Raw genomic sequence first — 12,366 nt, forward strand, 5'->3', positions numbered from 1 at the left:
GTCCAGTTACAGCATCTGAGAGTCACTGCTCTCCCACCTCAGTGTTTGTCTTTTCTGTTGGAGAGAAAAAATGACAGAAAATAAAATATCTAATGCACTGATATAGGAACACATATGTAGTGTTATGTTTCTGGAGGATTTTTCTTTTCTTTTGTTAGGTATGTTAAGGTATTGTTTATATGTAGTAAAATTCACATTTTATAGGGACAGTTCTTGGAGTTTTGACAAAAGTGTAGCCGTATGGCCACAACTAGGATTACCATATAGAATATTTCTATCACCTCAAAGAGTCCTACACCTCCATCTTCTACTATTGTTATGTTTTCTGTCCCTGTAGTTTTTCCATTTCCAGACTGTCATATAAAGGAAATCGTGCAGTGTGCAGCCTTTTGGTCTAGCTCTTCTTTTACTTAGCTTAATGTTTTTGAGATTCATCCCTGTTTATGTGTATATCAGTAGTTCATTTTATTGTTGAGTGGTATTTCATTGCATCAATGTATCACAATGTTGTATCCATTCCTAAGTGAGAGACATTGGGTTATTTTCAGTTTGGTGTTATGAATAAAGCTTCCTATATACATAGTTGTGCGGGTCTTTTGTGGCTATGTCTTCATTATTTTTGGGTGAATACCCAGGAGTAGGATTGCTGCCTCATATAGCAAATATACGTTTAACTTTATAACAAATGGCAAACTGTTTCCAAAGTGTCGGTACCATTTTACATTCCCACCAGTAATGGATGAGGGATCCAGTTGCCTCCACCTTCTCCTTAGTAGTAGGTGTTGTTGAGTTTCACTAAAAAAAAATTCTGATTGTTTGGTGACATCTCATCGTGTTTTTTATTTGCATTTTCCTTATGCCTGATGATGTTGAGCCATTTTATGTGCCTATTAAACATTTGTGTACCTTCTTTGGAGAAATGTCAATTTAAATTCTTTGCCATGATTCTTCAAAAAATGAAGCATAGAATTGCCATATGATGAAGCAATTTTACTCCTTTGTATATACTCAGAAAAAATTAATGCAAGATCTCAAACAAATACTTGTACACCAATGTTCATAGCAACAATATTCACAATCCACCAAGAGGTAAATTGATAAACAAAATGTGGTATTTACACACAATGGAATATTATTCAGTCTTAAAAAGGAACAAAATTGTGATATATACCACAACATGGATGAGACTTGAAAGCATTAGGATAAATGAAATAAACCAGACACAGAAGGACAGATATATAATTCCACTTACATGGGGTACCTAAAAGGGGCAAATTCAGCAGGGTGTGGTGGCTCAGCACTTTGGGAGGCTCAGGTGCGTGGATCACCTGAGGTCAGGAGTATATCAGGTACCTAAAAGAGGCAAATTTGGCAGGGCACAGTGGCTTACACCTGTAATCCCAGCACTTTGGGAGGCTGAGGCAGGTGGATCACCTGAACTCAGGAGTTCGAGACCAGCCTGGTCAACATGGTGAAACCCCATCTCTACTAAAAATACAAAAATTAGCTGGGCGTGGTGGCGGGTGCCTGTAATCCCAGCTACTCAGGAGGCTGAGGTGAGAGAATCTCTTGAACCCGGGAGTCGGAGGTTGCAGTGAGCAGAGATCACGGCATTGCACTCCAGCCTGGGCAACGAGAGTGAAACTCTGTCTCAAAAAAAAAAAAAAAAGAAAAGAAAAGAAGAAGAGGCAAATTCATAGAGATAGAAAGTACAATAAAAGTTACCAGAGGCTAGGGAGAGAGGGGACCACAAATTAATTGTATAACAGGCACAGAATTTCTGTTTGGGATGATGAAAACATTCTGAAAATGGATAGTGGGGAGAATTATTTAACAGTGTGAATGAACCTTTGGCCACTTAATTGTACACTTAAAAATAATTAAAATAATAACTTTTATGTATATTTTACCACCGTAAAATAAACCTTTTCTTCACTTTATATTTTTGTCTTTTTGAATTTTAGAAGTTTTTTTTTATATTCCAGAGACTAGATCCTTATCAAATATATGATTTGCAAATATTTGCTCTCATTCTGTGTGTGTCCTTTGATGCAAAAAGGTTTTTACTTTATAATGAAGTCTAATGTATTTATTTTTTTCTTTGGTTGCTTGTGCATTGGATATCATATCTGTAAAACCATTGCCTAATTCAAGGTCATTATGATGTACGTTTGTTTTCTTCTAAGAGTTTTATAGTTTTAGTTCTTGCTTTTAGGTTTTTGATCCATTTTGAGTTGATTTTTCCATGTTGAGATAGGAATCCCAATTTGTGTTTTGTGTGTGGCTAACCAGTTGTCCTAGCACCATTTGTTGAAAAGGCTAACCTTTCCCTATTGAATTTTCATGGCACAATTTGATAGGAAAAGAATTGATATTTTCAATCAATTGTCAACACATGCATACAGTTATTTCTGGACTCTCAATTTTATTCCATTTATCTATATGTTTTCCCTTATGCTAGCTTCACACAGTCCTTGTTACTGTAAATTTGTAATCTGTTTTGAAACTAGAAAAAGTAAATCCCTCCATTTTATTTTTTCTGGATTGATTTGGCTAGTCTGAGTGCCTTCCATTTATACATGACTTTTAGTATCAGCTTGCCAGTTTCTGTAAAATGATGATTGGAATTTACATATAGATTGATTAAATCTGCAGATCAATATGGGGATTATTGCAATCTTAACGATATTAGGTCTTCCAATTTGTGAATATGGAATATTGTTTCATTTATTTAGGCCTTCTTTTATTTCTTTCAGTGATATTTTATAGTTTCTGGTGTACAAATTGTGTACTTAATGGGTTAAATTTATAAGTATTTTATTCTTTGTGATAGTATTTTAAATGGACTAATTCTCTAAATCTCATTTTGGAATGGTCATTGTTCATGTATAGAAATACAACTGATTTGGTACATTGATCTTGATCTTGTATCTTGCAAACTTGCTAAATTTTATAAGCTCTAATAGTGTATTTGTGCCAGATTTATGGTTTTTGATATGTAAGATATGTTTCATTCCATTCACTTGTTTCTTTCCATTTCCCTTGTTTTTTGTTTCTTTCTTTCCTTTTATTTCTTTTACTGGCCTATTTCCCAGGATACTACCTCCAGTACAATGTTGAATAGAAGTGGTGAAAAAAGGAGAAAGATTCTTAGGAGGTAAACTTTCAGTATTTCACTGTTAAGTATGTATTTTTTATAGATGTATGCGTTTTTCATAGATGTCCTCTATCAGGTTGAGGAAGTTCTCCTCTGTTCCTAGTATATTGAGTGTTTTTATCAGAAACTTGTATTTTGTCAAATGCTTCTTTTGTGTTTGTTTTGGATTTTTGTATCCTTGATTCTATTACTATGATCAATTATAATGTTTGTTTTGTGAGCCAATCTTGCATTCCTGACATAAATCCCAGTTGGTCATGGTGTATATATATTTAAATATGCTTCTGGGTTTAGTTTGCAATATTTTGTTGAGGATTTTTTTTTCTAATTTTTAAAGAGGGAACATTAGTTAGAAATTTAGGGGGAAATTTAGGTTGTTGATTGGAGATCATTATTTTTAATGTAGGTTCTTAAAAGTATAAATTTTTCTTTGAACACTGTTTGCAGTGCATCTCATAAGTTGTGGTATATTGTGTTTTCATTTTCATCTGTCTCAAAGTATTTCCCAATTTCCCATAAAATTTTGTTGACATATTGTTTATTTAGAAATGCATTTTGAATTTATACATAATTTTGAATTTCCGAAATTTCCTTCTGTTCTTGGTTTCTAATTTCCTTCTACTATGAAATGCTTTGTAAGATTTCAGTCATTTTAAATTTATTGAGACCATTTATAGCCTACCATCTGTTAAAGAATGTTTCATCAGCATTTCTGATAGAGAAGAATATTTATTCCACTGCTGTTGGGTTGAGTACTGCTTAGGTGTCTGTTAGGTCTAGTTGGTTTATAGTACTGTTTCAATCTTCTGTTGTCTTGCTGATCTTTTGTCTAGTTTTTCTATCCATCATTGAAAGTGAGATTGAAATATCCAAAATTTATTGCTGAATTTTCTATTATTCCTTATATTCTTTCAACTTTTACTTAATGTGTTTTGAGACTCTGTTGCTATTTGCATACGTGTTTATAATTAGTATATCTTCTTCAACTATTGACCCTTTTATAATTATACAATTTCTTTGTCTCTAGTAACAATTTTTTGTTCTAAAATCTATTTTGTCCTATATTAAGAGAGACAATCTAGCTCCCTTTTGGAATCTGTTTGCATAATATATCTTTCCCAATACTTTTACCTTCAACCGACTTATGCCTTTGAATTTCAAGGTTGTCTCTCATAGACAGCATACTAGTTTATTGTTTTATTTTTAAGTCAATTCCACCAAACTCTATCTTTTAATTGGAGATCATAGTGGGTTGATCTGTTGTCCCCTCACAAGTGATCAAACCACTATGACTATATATATATATATGTCTACCTTATACCTGTGGGTGTGAACTTGTTTGGAAAAGGGGTCTTTGAAAATGTAATCAAGTTAACATCTTAAGATGAGATGAATTCTGGGTATGGGGGAGGGAGCCTTAAATCCACTGACTGGTGTTCTATTTTGTGTGATGTTTATTCTTTATTCTATTTTCATGGTTAATTACAATGATTGTTGTAATTAATCGTATTACATGTAAGTAAAGAGAAAGAGAAAAATTTGACACACAGAAGGGAAAACGATGTGAAGGCAGAGGCTGAAGTTAGGCAATTCTCTGCCTATTCCTTGGTAAGGAATAACAAGGATTGCTGGCAGCTACTAGACATTAGGAGAGAAGCTGTGGAATAGCTTCTCCTTCAGAGCCTCCGGGAGGAACCAACTCTGCTGATACCCTGATCTCGGATTACTGGCCTCCAGAACTGTGAGAAAATGAATTCTTGATGTTTTAAATGACCCAGTTTGGGGTATTTTGTTACAGCAGCCTTAGGAAACTGATAGAGACAGAATCCTTTTATATATAACGTAATTACTGATAGGGTAACATTTGCAACTGACATTTTGCTATTTGTTTGTATATGTCTTGTGTCTAGTTTTCCTTCCTTCATTAATTATTGTCTTCTTTTCGTGTTAAATGGACATTTTCTAGTGTGCCATTTTAATTACTTTGCTATTTCCTTCACTGTATAACTTTGTGGATTTTATTTTTAATAATTGCCCTGAGATTACTATTAACCACTTAATTTATGACAATTTACCTGGATTAAGTTTATAAGCGAATTTAATTTAGAGCGTTAAAAAACTTTTCTCCTATTTAGCTGTTTTCCTCTGCTTTATGTTGTTGCTGTTACAAATTCTATGTTTATACAATATAAAGAAGATTTATAATTTCATATAACTTCATTAATCTATAATTACTGCTTTATTTTACAATCATATCAGAGAAAAATGGGAGTTACACACAGGAGATGCATTTATACTGTCATTTATATTTACCTACATATTTACCTTTACCAGTGTTTTTTATTTCTTTGTGTAGATTTTAATTTCTGTCTAGTGTCCTTTCATTTCAGCCTGAAGAACTCCCTTAAGTATTTATTATAGGGTGGGACTGTCAATAACAAGCTCACTCTGTTTTTATGTGAGAATATCTTAATTTTCCCTGCCTTTTTGATGGATTTTTTAATACATAAAGTTATTTTATTATTATTATTATCATTATTATTAATGCATTTGTTTGTTTTGTAATTGTCCATTTGTTCTAAAATAATTTCAACTTTTATTTTAGATACAGTGGGTACATGTGCAAGTTTGTTACATGGGGATATTGAATGATGCTAAGGTTTGGATTGTGGATTCCGTCATCCTGCTATTGAGCATAGTACCTGATATGTAGCTTCAATCTACCCCCCTCTACCCTCTAAGTATTTACAATGTCTATTGTTCTGATAGTTATGTACATGAGCGCTCAATGCTTAGCTCCCACTTATAAGTGAGACATGTAGTATTTGGTTTTGTGTTTCTGCATTAATTTGGTTAGGATTATGACTTCTGGCTCCATTTATATTGCTGCAAAGGACATGATTTTATTCTTTTTTATGGTTGCATAGTATTGCATGGTGTATATGTTCACATATACACACTACACATTTCCTTTATACAATCTACCATTGATGGGCAACTGGGTTGATTCCATGTCTTTGCTATTGTGAATAGTGCACTGATGAACATACAAGTGCATGTTTCTTTTTGGTAGAATGATTTATTTTCTTTTAGGTATATACCCAGAAATGGTATTACTGGGTCAAATGGTAGCTCTGTTTTAAGTTCATTGGGAAATCTCCAGACTGCTTTCCACAGCAACTGGATTAATTTACATTTCCACCAACAGTGTATAAGCATTACTTTTTCTCTGCAGTCTCGCCAGCGTCTGTTGTTCTTTTAACTTTTTAATAATAGTCATTCTGACTGATTTGCATTTCTCTGACGATTGGTTTATGAGCATTTTTTCATATGTTTGTTGGTCACCTGTATGTTTTCTTTTGAGAATTGTCTGTTCATGTCCTTTGCTTATTTTTTAATGGAGCTATTTGCTTTTTGCTTGTTGATTTATGTTCCCTATAGATTCTGGATATTAGACCTTTGTTGGATGTATAGGTTGCAAATATCTACCCTATTCTGTAGGTTGTATGTTCACTCTGTTGATAGTTTCTTTTGCTTTGCAGAAATTCTTTAGATTAATTAGGTCTCACTTGTCTATTTTTGTTTTTGTTGTAATTACTTTTGGGGCTTTAGCCAAAAATTCTTTGCCATGGCCAGTACTAAGAAAATAATATTTCCTAGGTTGGCTACCAGGATTTTTATAGTTCAAGGTCTTACATTTAAATCTTTAACCTATTTTGAGTTAATTTTTGTATATAGTGAAAATATGGCATATGTATTTTGTAATTTTTGTAGGTGTACTGCTTTAATCTTCTGAATATGGCTGACGCATTATCCTAGCACCATTTGTTGAATAGGAAGTCCTTTCCCCATTGCTTGTTTTTGTCAGCCTTGTTGAGGGACAGATGGTTCTAGGCGTGTGGCTTTATTTCTGGGTTTTCTATTTTGTTTTATTGGTCCACGTGTCTTTTTTTTTTTTCCAATACTGAACTGTTTTGATTACTGTGTCTTTATAGTATAGTTTGAAGTTGCATAGTAAGATGTCTCTGGATTTGTCCTTTTGGCTTAAGATTTCTTTGGCTATTCAGGCTCTTTTTTGGTTCCATATGAATTGTAGAATATGCTATTTTTCTAATTCTAATTTTCCTAATTCTGTGAAGAATGACATTGGTAGATTGATAAGAATGGCATTGAATCTGTAAATTGTTTTGGTCAGTATGGCCATTTGTTTACAATATTAATTCTTCTAATCCATGAGCATGGAATATTTTATTTATTTATTTGTGTCATCTCTAATTTATTTCAGCAGCATTTTGTAATTCTCCTTGTAGAATTTGTAATTCTCCTTATAGAATCTTTCATCTCCTTCGTTAGCTGTATTCTTGCATACTTTATTTTCTTTGTGGTTATTGCAGGTGGCATTGTCTTCTTGATTTCACTCTCAGCCTGGATGATGTTGGTGCATAGAAATGCTACGGATTTTTGTACGTTTATATTGTATCCTGAAACTTTATTAAAGTTGCTTATCAATTCTAGGAGTCTTTTGGCAGAATATTTAGGATTTTACAGTTAGAGAGTCATATCAGCAACAAAGATAGTTTGACTTTTTTCCTATTTGGATAGTTTTTTTTTCCCTCTTGCCTGATTGCTGTGGCTAGGACTTCCAGTACTATGTTGAATAGGAGTGGTTAGAGTGGGCATCTTTGTCTCAGTTATAAATGGGGAATGGTTTGAGCTTTTGCCTATTCAGTGTGATGTTGGCTGTGGATTTATCATAGATGGCTTTTATTATTTTGAGATATGTTCTTTCAACGCCTCGTCTGTTGAGGGATTTTATCATGAAGAAACATTGGATTTTATCAAAAGCTTTTTCTATGTCTACTGACGTGATTATATGGTTTTAGCTTTTGATTCTATTTAGTGCTAAACTCTTTCATCAAGAAGCTAGAAAGGTCTCCAATTAACAATCTAATTTTACACCTAAAGGAACTAGAAGAAAAACAACAAGCCAAACCAAAGCTAGCAGAAGAAAAGAACTAACTAAAATTAGAGAACAACTTAATGAAATTGAGATGCAAAAATCTATACAAAAAAATCAATGAAACCAAGAATTGGCTCTTTGAAAAAATAAGATTGATAGAACCCCTAGCTAGATTAACAAAGAAAATACAAGAGAAGATCCAAATAAGCACAATCTGAAAGAACAAAGGTGATATTAAAACTGATCCCACAGAAATATAAACAATTCTCAAGGACTACTATGAGCAACTCTATGGACACAAAATAAAAAATTTAGAGGAAATAGTTACATTCCTGGAAGTATACAATCTCAAGATTGAATCAGGAAGAGATTGAAACCCTGAGTAGACCAATATGAACTTCTGAAATGGAATCAGCAATAAAGAATCTGCCATCCCAAAACAGCCCTGGACCAGAAGGATTCACAGCCAAATTCTACCAGACATAAAACGAAGAACTGACACTGACTCTACTGAAATTATTCTGAAAAATCAAGGAATATGGGGTCCTCCCTGACTCATTCTGTAAATCCAGCATCAGTCTGATACCAAAATATGGCAGAGACACAGCAAAAAAAGAAAACTCTAGACCAATATCCCTCATTAACATAAACACAAAAATCCTTTAAAAAAAAAGCTACCAAATTGAATCCAGCAGTACATCAAAAAGCTAATACATCTCAATCAAGCAGACTTCATTCCTGGGATACAAGGCTGGTTAAACATATGCAAATTAATAAATGTGATTCACCATATATAGAATTATTGATTAACAATTTTTTTTCACTTTTTGTAGATATAATCTGAGTGACTTCTGGCCTCCAGGGTTTCTAATGAGAAATCACCTGTTAATTTTTCTTTCTTTTTTTTTTTTTTTTGAGACAGAGTCTCACTCTGTTGCCTAGGCTGGAGTGCAGTAGCACGATCTCAGCTCACTGACTCACTGCAACCTCCTCCTCCTGGGGTTCAAGTGATCCTCCTGCCTCAGCCTCCCAAGTAGCCGAGATTACAGGCATGTGCCACCACACTCTGCTAATTTTTGCACTTTTTAGCAGAGACAGGATTTCACCATGTTGGTCAGGCTGGTCTTGAACTTCTGACCTCAAGTGATCCACCTGCCTCAGCCTCCCAAAGTGCTGGGATTACAGGCTTGAGCCACGGTGCCTGGCCTCAGCTGTTGATTTTATTGAGGATCCTTCGTACATGAAGAATTGTTTCCCTGTTTCTTTTTAGCTTCTTTCAAGATTCTTGTTGTCTTTGGCTTTTGGGATAGTTGCTTATGATGTGTATAGGTGTGGATTTCTGAGTTTATTCTATTTGTAGTTCATTGAGTTTTGTGTATGTTTTGGTTAATGTCTTTCATTACAATTAGGAAGTGTATGGCCATTATTCCCTTTAGCCTGTTGATGTAATGGATTACATTTACTGATGTTTGAATGTTGAATAGTCTTGCATACCTGGGATAAATCCCACTGGGTCAGGATGTATAGATCTTTTCATACATCGTTGGATTGAATTTACTAATATTTTGTTGATGATTTTTGCATTTATGTTCAGCAGAGACATTTATCTGCAGTTTTATTTTTTATTTTTTGTGATATATTTATCCAATTTTGGTATTTGGGTAATAATGGCCTCATAGAATGAGTTAGGAAGTATTTCCTCTTCTTTTATATTCTTGAGGAGATTATAAAGAATTTATATGATTTCTTTATTAAATGTTGGGTAGAATTTGCTGGTGAACCCAAGTGGTCCTGATGCATTCTATTTTGGAAGGTTATTCATTATCAATTCAATTTTTAAAATAGATACAGACCTATTCAAATTGTCTGTTTTTTCTTGAGTGACTTTTGGCAGATTGTTTCTTTCAAGAAATTGATCCATGTCATCTATGTTACTCTATTTGTGGAAATAGAGTTGTTCGTAACATTTCTTTATTATCTTTATAATGTCCATGGGACCCGTAGTGATGGCCCTTCTTTCATTTATGATATTAGTAATTTGTATATATTTTTTCTTAGCCATCTAGAGTGTTATTAATTTTATTGATTTTTTTCAAAGAACTAGCTTTTGATTTTGTTGATGTTTCTTCATTGACTTCCTGTTTTCAGTTTCATCAATGTCTGCTCTCTTATAATTTCTTTTCTTCCGCTTACTTTGAAATTAAATTTATTTTTCTTTTTCTAATTTCTTAAAATGGAAGTTTAGACTATTCACTTTAGATCATTATTCGTTTCTAATATAGGCATTCAATGTTATAAATTTCCCTTTGATCACTGCTTTCACTGCATTCCTTAAATTTTAATAATTTGTTTCCAGACTGGAAACTGGAGCCCCTTATTTCTTCTTCTTTTTTTTTTTTTTTTTGCCCCCGCCTTTTTTTCTGTCTCTGGGACTCCCAATATGGTTATGTCAATATGCTCAACAGTTTTCACAAGTCTGTGAAGCTCTATTCATTTTTCTTCATTTTTTCCCCTTTAGTAATGGACTGAATAATTTCTATTAACCTATGTTTAATTATATTTGTTCTTTCTTTTGCCTGCTCAACTCTTCTATTGAGCTTTTCTAGTAAATTTTTTTGGCCACCTTTTTTTTTTTTAAATTATACTTTAAGTTCTAGGGTACATGTGCACAATGTGCAGGTTTGTTACATATGTATACATGTGACATGTTGGTGTGCTGCACCCATTAACTCATCATTTACATTAGGTATATCTCCTAATGCTATACCTCCCCCCTCCCCCCACCCCATGACAGGCCTCGGTGTGTGATGTTCCCCTTCATGTGTCCAAGTGTTCTCATTGTTCAATTCCCACCTATGAGTGAGAACATGTGGTGTTTGGTTTTTTGTCCTTGCGATAGTTTGCTGAGAATGATGGTTTCCAGCTTCATCCACGTCCCTACAAAGGACATGAACTCATCATTTTTTATGGCTGTGTAGTATTCCATGGTGTATATGTGTCACATTTTCTTAATCCAGTCTATTATTGATGGACATTTGGGTTGGTTCCAAGTATTTGCTATTGTGAATAGTGCCGCAATAAACATACGTGTGCATGTGTCTTTATAGCAGCATGATTTTTAATCCTTTGGGTATATACCCAGTAATGGGATGGCTGGGTCAAATGGTATTTCTCATTCTAGATCCTTGAGGAATTGCCACACTGTCTTCCACAATGGTTGAACTAGTTTACAGTCCCACCAACAGTGTAAAAGTGTTCCTATTTCTCCACATCCTCTCCAGCACCTGCTGTTTCCTGACTTTTTAATGATCGCCATTCTAACTGGTGTGAGATGGTATCGCACTGTGGTTTTAATTTGCATTTCTCTGATGGGCAGTGATGATGAGCATTTTTTCATGTGTCTTTTGGCTGCATTCTCTAGTAAATTTTTTATTTTGGTTAATACAGTTTTTGACTCCGGAATTTCTATTTGGCTCCTTTTATAATATTTATCTCTTTATAAAATTCTCTATTTGGTGAGTTATCATTTTCACACTTTTCTTTAGCTCTTTAGACATACTTTCCTGTAGCATTTTGAACATATTTAGAATAGCTGGTTTAAAAAATCTGTCTAGGCCGGGCACGGTGGTTCATGCCTGTAATCCTAGCACTTTGGGAGGCCAAGGCGGGTGGATCATGAGGTCAGGAGATCGAAACCATCCTGGCTAACACAGTGAAACCCCGTCTCTACTAAAAATACAAAAATACAAAAAACTAGCTGGGCGTGGTGGCGGGCACCTGTAGTCCCAGCTACTCGGGAGGCTGAGACAGGAGAATGACGTGAACCCAGGAGGCGGAGCTTCCAGTGAGCCGAGATTGCACCACTGCACTCCAGCCTGGGCGACAGAGTGAGACTCCGTCTAAAAAAAAAAAAAAAAAATCTGTCTAGTAAGTCCAACTTCTAGGCTTCCCTAGGGAGTTTCCATTGATTGCTCATTTTTTCTAAGTGAGGGCTATAATTTCTTCTTTCTTTGCTTACCCTATTTGTTGTTGTTCTTGTTGGACAAGGACACTGTAAATAGCATGCAGTAACTTGGGAAGTCAGATTCTACCCCCTCACCAGGGTTTTTTCTTGTTGCTGCTTGTTGTAGTTATTTGTTTCATGATTTTTCTGAACTCATTCTGTAAAGTCTGTATTCTTTCAGTGTGTCCACTGAAGTGTCACTCGATTAGCTTTGTGGATAGCTCATATTTGAACAGAGATTTCCTC

At 34.4% G+C, this 12,366-nt stretch overlaps 1 long non-coding RNA gene across 1 annotated transcript in view; it reads left to right on the forward strand.

Annotated features, from left to right (window-relative positions):
* The first annotated feature begins 755 nt into the window (after positions 1-755).
* Positions 756-12,366, forward strand: part of LOC103784790 (uncharacterized) — a 590,306-nt gene continuing 578,695 nt past the window's right edge. The window contains exon 1 of the long non-coding RNA XR_008622252.2: positions 756-3,157. This is a non-coding gene — a long non-coding RNA (uncharacterized LOC103784790). The remainder of the gene's footprint in view (positions 3,158-12,366) is intronic.

Source organism: Pan paniscus, chromosome 21 (genome assembly GCF_029289425.2).
Source record: "Pan paniscus chromosome 21, NHGRI_mPanPan1-v2.0_pri, whole genome shotgun sequence".
Taxonomy (NCBI): Eukaryota; Metazoa; Chordata; class Mammalia; order Primates; family Hominidae; genus Pan; species Pan paniscus.